Genomic DNA, 9,762 nt, shown 5'->3' with positions numbered 1-9,762 from the left:
AACACACTTTGTTCTACTAATCTGGCACTCTGAGATGCTCATCTTCCCAACACTGTTGCTGAAGACAAAGTGGGTGCATGAGAAAATGTGGTGAAGAAAGATGATGGTGCCCAGCTTTCAAAAGAGATAGCGTCTGGAGTCTTAAAAGCTTGAAGATCAACAAGCGGCCATCTAGCTGAGAAACAACAAAGCCCTCGTGGACGAAACACACCAGACTCTGCGATCATGAGGTGTCAATGGGATCAGGTATCAGGCATCAAAGACCCAGAGCAAAAAATTACAATGGGAATGAAGGGGGAGTGTAGAGTGGAGGCCCAAAGCCAATCTGTAAGCAATTGGACATCCCTTTACAGAAGGGTTGTGGGAAGAAGACGGGCCAGTCAGGGTACAGTGTAGCACCGATGAAACAAAGTTCTTCTGGTTCTTTAATGCTTCCTCCTTGCCCCACTATCATGACCCTAATTCTACCTTACAAATACAGCTACACCAGAGCATGTACAAGGGTATAGATAAGATCTGGAAACACAGGGAATATAGGACAGATCAACTCCGTGGGACCAATACTGAGAGTAGACATACCAGGAGGGGAAGGAGAAGGTGGGGCAAGAAAGGGGGAACTGATCACAATGACCTACCTGTAACACCCTCACAGGGGGATGGACAACAAACAAGGGGGTGGGGGAGATATTGGACAGTGCAAGACATGAAAAAATAATAATAATTTGTAAATTATCAAGGGTTCATGAGGGAGAGAGGGAGGGGAGGGAAGTGAAAATGAGGAGCTGATACTAAGGGCTCACGTAGAAAGAAAATGCTTTAAAAACAATGATGGCAACATATGTACAAATGTGCTTGAGACAATGGATGTGTGTATAGATTGTGATAAGAGTTGTACTGTCCCCCAATAAAATGATTTAAAAAAAGAAAATGTGAGCCTTCAAGACCCCAGAGGCTATATCTTTGATAGCTGGGCACCATCAGCTTTCTTCACCACATTTGCTTATGCACCCACTTTGTCTTCAGCGATTGTGTTGGGAAGGTGAGCATCACAGACTGCCGGATTGTTAGAAAAAAAGTGTTCTTGTGTTAAGGGAGTACTTGAGTTGAGGTCCAATGTCCATCTGTAACATTAATTCTTAACATATAGATATGAGTACATAGTTCTATTCCCCTCTCAATATATCCTACCAGACCTCCTGCACCCTCCTTGCCATCGATTTTGAGTCACTTGTTGTTCCCTTGTCCCTGGGTTTGTTAATACACACTTCCTTTCCCCTGCCTCACCCTCTCCCATGTTCCCCCCGAACTGTCATCCCATTGTTCTCTCTTCCACCATGCATCTATATCTCTCTCTATATCTAATATATATGCCTGTATTTAGGTCTCTATAAATGTCCCGTGCCTCCTGGTTCTTTTCTCTATTTCCTTTTTACTTCTCTCTTGTCCCACCATCATGGTCAGCCTTCATTCAGGCTTAGTAATTCCTTGCTGCTACATTGCCCTTGATTGAGCCCCACTAGGTATCCTATGACCTTCCTTCCATTGATTTTAGTTCAGTTGTTGTTCCCTTGTCCCTGTCCTTTCTCCCACCTCCCCTTTTTCCATATCCCTCCAGAACCATTTGTCCTGTTCTTTTCATCTCTGAATTATTTATCCCGCCTATCTTATCTAGATAGACATGCAGATACATTAATAAGTGCAAAAACCAGGCAAAACCAAATAAAGCACAAAGGAAGTCAAACCCAACAAGACAATAACAACAACTGCAAAAATCAACAACAAAATAACAATAACACAAAGAAAGCAACTGACAAAAATGGAAAAGCCTATAAATAGTTCCAGGTTTATTTGTTGGCCTTTATGAGTATTTTCCAGTAGAGTCTGATGGGGTGCCACACTCTGTCTCCAAAGTCTATTTTTGGTATTCTCTGGGGGTTTCCTCAGTCTGCTCCCCCTGCTGCTCTGCTGCATGTCCTCAGTGCCTCGCCCCCGTGTGATGGGGCCAGACCGTGCACTATTCCCACTCCGTGTCTGCAGTGCTGCCCATGCAGCTCCATGGGTCAGTAAGGGACACTGCGTCCCGTGGTGGGGCCAGCCCTATAGTCCTGCCCATGCATTGTCTGCTCCAAGCAAAAACATCGTCCTCAGGGCTTGGTGGGCTAGGATGTCCTCTCCTCCCTCTCCATCCTTTGTGTTTCTCCGTGTGCTCTAATCCAATGTGCCCCTCTCCCTAAGCTGTAGTTCCAGTGTTTTCCTCTGAAGTGCATTCTTCTGAGGGGCGCTGGTGGGGGTGGGGGTATACACATAGTCGGGATTGGGGCCAGCCTCGCAGACGTCTATTGGTTCTCTGGTACATGCCGGTATGTTGTCCGTATCAGCACACCAAGTCAAATTCTGGTCTCCCTCTCCCTCTCCTGTGGAGATATAAACAATATCCACCCCTTGGGTGGATTAGTGCCTTGCTCCCCGCCTACCCAGAAGCAACAAAGCTCACATGGAAGAAGCACACCAGCTTGTATGATCATGAGGTGTTACGGGAATCAGGTATCAGGCATCTAAGACCCAGAATAAAACCATACCCAAGGTGAATAGGGGGAGGGGAAAAGGGGAGCATGGAGTGGAGACCCAGTGCCCATCTGTAGACAATTGGACATCCCATCAAGAAGGGTCACAGGGAAGAAATGAGCCAGTCAGGGTGCAGTATATCACCAATAAAACATACAACTTTCCTCTAGCTCTTTGGTGCTTCCTTCACCCCACTATTATGACCTCAATTCTACCCTACAAATCAGATTAGACCAGAGCATGTGCACTGCTACGGATAAGAGCCTGAAACACAGGGAATCCAGGAAAGAGTAGAGATATCAGGAGGATTAGGGGAGGGTGGGGGGACAAAGGGGGAATTGATCACAAGGATCAACCCAGAACTCCCTCCCAGGAGGCCGAATAACAGAAAAGTGGGTGAGGTGCGATGGAGGATGATGTAGATATGGAAAAAATAATCTATAACTTATCAGGGGTTCAAGTGGGAGGGTGAGCGGGGAAGGAGGGGGGAAGAAATGGGGAGTTGATATCAGGGGCTCAAGTGGGAAGAGAATGCTTTGAAAATGATGATGATGGCAGCATATGTGCAAATGTGCTTGACACACTGGATGAAGGTAAGCATTGTGATAAGAGATGGAAGAGCCCCAAATAAGAGTATTAAAAATAGGGGAGGGGTGGGGGAAGGGGGGCTGCGAAAGTTGAAGAAAAAAAAAGAAAAAAAAGAGTATTAAAAATAAATAAAAAGACATAAGAGTTCATGACAAGGATTTCAGGCACAGGAATGGGTGTAGTGATACCAGGAGGGTAGGGGAAAGGTGAGGCAAGTGGGGGAAGAAAGGGGAGCCAATTGTGATGATTGACACATAACAGCACACTCCTCCCCTCCTCAGGGAAATGGGGGAAGGGAGACTGCAGTTGGTGTAAGATATGAGAATAATAATGATTTATGGTTTATCAAGGAGCCATGAGGGCGGGGAGAGGGGAAAAAGAGGAGCTGATACCAAGGGCTCAATAGAAAGTAAATGTCTAGAAAAGAATGATGGCAACATATGTACAAATGTGCTTGTTACAATTGATGTGTAGATTGTTATAAGTGCTATAAGATCCCCCAATAAAATGATTTAAAAGCAAAAAACAAACAAAAAGAATGTGTGAGCATGGCAGGAAATGTTCGTTTTGGACTGGCCTTTCGTGGGAATGAGAAATGATGCCCCCAACCTGCTGAAGAACTACTCAGGACAAGCCTCCCAGAGATGCTGTCAGCAGCCCCCACCAGCCGCCCCCCCCCCCAATTTCCATGTGTCCCCTCCCTTTGCATTCACTAACATTGTAGTGGCCTATGGTTACTTCCAAAGAATGCTCTTTCAAGTTCCTGCTGGAATCGCTGTAGTGTGTGTGTGTGTGTGTGTGTGTGTGTTATTTATGCAAGGGAGAGGCTTATAGTTCTTATTTTTTAATGTGAAGAAGTGATATTATATAAAGGACAAGCTATGAACCTAATTGGGGGTGTATGTACTGGGGGGGTGGGTACTGGTGATCTCCAAGATCAGCCCCAAGCTCAACAATCTGAAAAACTCAGAACCCAGCACACAGTCATGTTCCTGGCTGTGATTTATTACAGCAGGAAGGGACACCACCAATGAGCCCAGGGAGCAGGCACATGGGCTGGAGTCTGGGGGACATTCGGAGCAAGTTTCTCAGAGCCTTTTCCCTGTGGAATCACACACAACCTCAAAACCCAAGCCAATTGCTATTGACTCGATTCAGACTGTGCATTTCTGAGCAGAACTACTCTCCATAGGGGTTTCAATAGCTGTGATATTTCTGAAATAGATCATCAGTTGTTATTCTTTAACTTCTCACTGCATTTAGCATTCTTTTTTTATATAATGCATTTGTAGACACTTTTCATCAGAAACAGGTGCTACAAAAATCAATATAAAACAGATACAGATTTTTATATAGGCTAACTTGCAAATAAATACATGTTTTATTTACATGTTTAAAAATGAAAAAATAACAAGTGATCTAAATCGGTGGTGCAGAGGGTGTAGGAGGCCTGCTAGGGCGTGATCAAGGGTAATGTAACCAAGAGGAATTATTGAAGCCCAAATGAAGACTGAGCATGATGGTGGGATAAGAGGAATGTCAAAGGAAATAGAGAAAAGACCTAGGAGGCAAAGGACATTTATAGAGGTCTAAATAAAGGCATGTACATATGCAAATATATTTATATATGAGGATGGGGAAATCGATCTATGTGCATATATTTATAGGTTTAGTATTAAGATAGCAGGACATTGGGCCTCCACTCAAGTACTCCCTCAATGCAAGAATACTTTCTTCTATTAAATTGGCATTCTATGATGTGCACCTTCCCTACACAACCACTGTAGACAAAGTGGGTGAATAAGCAAATGTGGTGAAGAAAGCTGAATGTGCCTGGCTATCAAAAGATATAGTGTCTGGGGTCTTAAAGGCTTGAAGGTAAACAAGTGGCCATCTAGCTCAGAAGCAACAAAGCCCACATAGAAGAAGCACACCAGCCTGTGTGATCATGAGGTACTGAAGGGATCAGTTATCAGGCATCAAAGAACAAAAAATGATATTATTGTGTGCTCACCTCCATGATACAATCGCTGAAGACAAATGGGTGCATAAGCAAAAGTGGTGAAAAAAGCTGATGGTGCCCGGCTATAAAAAGATATAGTGTCCGTGGTCTTAAAGGCTTGAAGGTAAACAGGCGGTCATCTAGCTCAGAAGCAACAAAACCCACATGTAACAAGCACACCAGTCTGTGAAATCACGAGGTGTCAAAGGGATCAGGTATCAGGCATCATCACAACAAAAATTCTTATCATAGTGAATGAGCGGGGGAGTGCGGTGTGGAGACCCAAAGCCCATTGGTCGGCTACTGGTCATCCCCTTACAGAAGGGTCTTGGGGAGGAGATGAGTCAGTCAGGATGCAGTGTATCAAGGATGAAACATACAACTTTCCTCTAGTTCCTAAATGCTTCCTCCTCCCCCAGCATCATGATCCCAATTCTACCTTACAAATCTGGCTAGACCCGAGGATGTACACTGGTACAGATAGGAACTGGAAACGCAGGGAATCCAGGGTGGGCGATCCCTTCAAGACCAGTGGTGAGAGTGTTGCTCCTAAGAGAGTGGCAGGAGGGTGGGTCGGAAAGGGGGAACCAATTACAAGGATCTACATATCACCTCCTCCCTGGGGGATGGACAACAGAAAAGTGGGTGAAGGGAGACGTCGGACAGGTCAAGATATGATAAGATAATAATTTATAAATTATCAAGGGTTCATGAGGGAGTGGGGAACAGGGAGGGAGGGGGGGGAAATGAGGAGCTGATGCCAGGGGCTCAGGTAGAGAGCAAATGTTTTGAGAATGATGAGGGCAATGAATGTACAAATGTGCTTTACACAATTGCTGTGTGTATGGATGGTGATAAGAGTTGTATGAGCCCCTAATAAAATGATTAAAAAAAACAAAGAAAAAATACGCCATCAAGTTTTGATCATGATACTCAACACATCTGAGATGTAGGAAACATCATCAAACTCCCAATATCACACACCGTATTTGACTTTGCATTTAGAAGATTGTTCAGTACAAATACATGAGCACGATAAGTTTGGGGACAAGTTCTAAGGGCAAAGTTAGGTGTCCAATATATTTTATTCTGTGACTTAGTGTATTTTACTCAAAGTTTCATTCTGCTTTGTTCTCTGATTTGAATACATTATAGTACAGATTAAAATTCTCTTTAGTAGAAAGGCTTTAGGAAAAAGCTATTTAAAAAATGCCAATTTACTTGAAAGCCAACACAGTTATTTATTAATGTTATATATCTATTAAAGGAGGTTTCACTAATGAAAACTAGGAATTGGATTAAATAGTATAAAATGAATGGAAGATAGACACTGTCGTTTCTGCCTGATATGTTTGGGTAATTTTTCATTTTCTCCATACCTAGTTGTTTGACCATTTGGTGATGAAGAACTCATGGAAGACCCTCCTGCCAGCATGACTAACGAGGATTCATCCTTAAAGGGAACCCATCCAGCTCCACTGGTGAACTATGCAGCCCAACCAACATTTTTCACAAAAAAAAATTTCAAAAGCTGTGCTGATTTAGGAAGACAATTTTTTTTAACTCCAAGAGGAGATGTTTGTTATAGAAGCTGCAATGGTATGGTCAACTGTCTTCGTGATTGGCCCTAGAAGGATTCAGTATCAGTCAGCACCATTCATCATCACTGTGTTCAGAGACGGCCCCTCTCATTGAGTAATTTGGATCCACAGGTGGTGATAAAGACTGAGGTGAAGTAATACTGCCAAGTTTTCTTCCTATCATTATTGGGGGAGAGGAAGCACTTCCCTTGTTCTCTTCCTCTTCTGCAATGACAGATTCCGGTGCCAAACAAGTACGATGACTCTCACTGGCATGGTCCAAATACACTGTCACTTCCTCTTTCAAGCTATTAACTTCTCTCTCACCCCTCAAGGTGTAAGATTTCCCAGTCTTCTCAATCACCTGAACTAAATCTTCTGTTTTGTGTATTTTTGCTCCACCATAAAAGCAAACTTCAAAATCAGCACCAGGGGAATTCTCCATCAAAATCCATTTAGCATATATTGTGAAATAGGTGACTTGGGGGGAGATTTATATCTTGCAAGCTGAACAAATCTCGAAGCATATTAATATTTTTCTCAACACTTTTCTGGCAACTTGTCAAGCTGTACCTACTGATGATGTCAGTAAGTGAGGACAGTCTGTCAGCAAGAGGAAAACCCCTTCCATCATGTGGATACTGAATAGCGATCATATTCCCATCACTAGATAGTTGAAGAGCTTCTTTCACATCTTCTTGAGATGCGTACTCTTTCAGAAGCTCCACACATACCTCTCATCTGAATCATGTGTGCTCCCCACAGCCCTTTTGGCTTTCTGATTGGCGTTCATCTGTGAACGGTCAAAGGAGAGGTAATGCTTCAAAATGTATGTTGCGGATAACCGGGTGGTGGCTCCAAAACCGTCATCTTGCTTTGCTCAGGGAGAGGGTCATACCCAAACACAGATTTTTGTTGAATGATCTCAGTGCAGGCGTATACGCATAATGCAGGGGATTCAGCTCTTTCACAGACTGTGCACTGTCTGAACAGTGGCTCTTCTACTATTCCAGGCATTTCTTGGTGTGTCCTTCTGGGAATATGGATGCCCTTGGACATCTCTTTTGTGGGGGTTGCTGTGGTGTTCAGTAGGTTCTCTTAAATGAGCATTAAGTTGTAGATTCCACACCACCATTGCATCTTTTCAGTCTGAGACATTTGGTCTGAAAGTGGAAAAGGATTTTTTTCTTGGACCAAGATGATTCAAGAGTGCTTGGTCATTGTCCAGTCTTTCAAAAGATGCAGAAATAGTGAATGTTTTTTATTTCTTTAAAGAAATGAAGGGAAAAAAGTGAAAGCTATCGGCAGTGCTATTTGTTGGTGAGTGTCTCTCTTCATTCTCACCTACTGCTGATCTTTGAGACTTTGAAAACATTTCTGCCGAGTGACCATTGCATATGACTTTGCAGGAGATGGACCACTAGACGTGCCCAAGCTATCAAAGGAATGGGCTCTGTGAAGGTATTGAAAAGGTGCCCTTTCTTCTGCATCATGCCTTCCTCTACCTCTAGTATTGCTAGTTTCTTGTTCTTGATTTCACCACTGAGTATAAAAGCTATTTCCATCTCCCAAAGAAGAAAAATCACTTGGATTTTTAGTCTTTGGATTTTTATTTGGCAGTGGCTGACCAATCAAAGTCTTCTCCTATCGAATAAACTACCACCTATGCTGGTACTGAACAAAGCTGTGACAGCAGTAGATACTGTGGCTTGTCCACTATCAATTGAGTCTTCTACGGTTCCCAAATCTTTGCCTTTTGTTGAAGAATTTCGGGACATAAAAGAATGGTCCAATACCGAAGACAGATTGAAATGATCTGCTGGATTTCTACAAAGTGACTGGTGAAGAAGGTCCTTTGGACTCTCTGAAGAAAAAGGTGGCACCTCACGATCTGCCAGCACTACTCTACTGAGCGTGTTCCTGGCGGTCTCAGAGTCAAAAGGTGGTCCCCAAATACATCATGCATCAAACATCCAGCCCAAGGACCAATCATCAGATTCAAGTCCATGTGCACTTTGAGTTGCAATTTCTGGTGAAATGTCATTAGGAGTTCCATGTAAAATATATGATGTTTGTCCGGTGCCATTTTCACTTGAGTTGCCAAACCAAAATCTGCAATCTTGATGCTCCTATTCCGTGGAAGTCAGATGTTAGAAAGTGGAAGGTCCCAGTGTAAGATACCAGGAGGATGAAGGTACAGCACTCCGGTGGGAATCTGATTCATGAAGTGATGAACTTCATTTTCTAAAAAGGGTTTCATTCTGTTCTTCAGATAATTGCTCATTTCTCCATTAGGGCACATTTCTGATACCAGGTACACATTGTTGCCATCTTCAAAATAGTTACAGCGCTCCACGACAGAAGGATGCTTCAATGAACGGTGTGCCTCTCACATTTCTTGCCCTTTCTGGTACCATCCCAGCTTTGTACATGGCTTTCTTATCTCTCCATCATTTTGATCGCAACTTTCAAACCAGTATGAATGGATTCAGCCCTGTAGAGACTAGCAAATGATCTCTTAACGAGCAGATTTCCAATGCTAAAATCCTCCCTCTTCTCCCCAGATGCAAGTTGCCATCTTTCCAGGCCCTTGGCCTGGATTATCTCCCATCGCTGTGCTCTTTTAAGAACCATCTCTATGGAATCAAAGAGGCAACAGCAACCGGGAAGAATACACAGGAACCGTGAGGGGCACTGAGTTTATGCCCATAAGGAACAACTCAGAAAAAGAGGGGGAGATTGGTTCCACGATTCAATGTCAACACGGTCACTAAAAAAGTACACGTAGAAACTGTTTGATTGGTGTATGTTTTGCTGTGTTTAGTCTCAACAACGACATTAAAAAAATGTGTAATCAGACACATGCGGAGGAAAGCATGCAAAACAAGTGCACAGTCCAATCCATCAGAGCGCTGACAGTGTCCCAGAAGGCCCTACCACACGTGTGCGGCCCGGTCTTCTTCCCCCTTCCTGTCTCTCCCCGCACCCTGCAGCCTTCAAAACCTGCTTCTTTGGTTTCAAGAACCA

At 43.6% G+C, this 9,762-nt stretch overlaps 1 pseudogene; it reads right to left on the bottom strand.

Annotated features, from left to right (window-relative positions):
• Window positions 1–6,431: 6,431 nt before the first annotated feature.
• On the bottom strand, window positions 6,432–9,313 carry LOC142454300 (serine/threonine-protein kinase PLK4-like; annotated as a pseudogene).
• Between the last annotated feature and the right edge of the window lie 449 nt (window positions 9,314–9,762).

Source organism: Tenrec ecaudatus, chromosome 8, assembly GCF_050624435.1.
Source record: "Tenrec ecaudatus isolate mTenEca1 chromosome 8, mTenEca1.hap1, whole genome shotgun sequence".
Lineage (NCBI taxonomy): Eukaryota > Metazoa > Chordata > Mammalia > Afrosoricida > Tenrecidae > Tenrec > Tenrec ecaudatus.
This window is presented reverse-complemented; position numbering and strand designations above follow the sequence as displayed.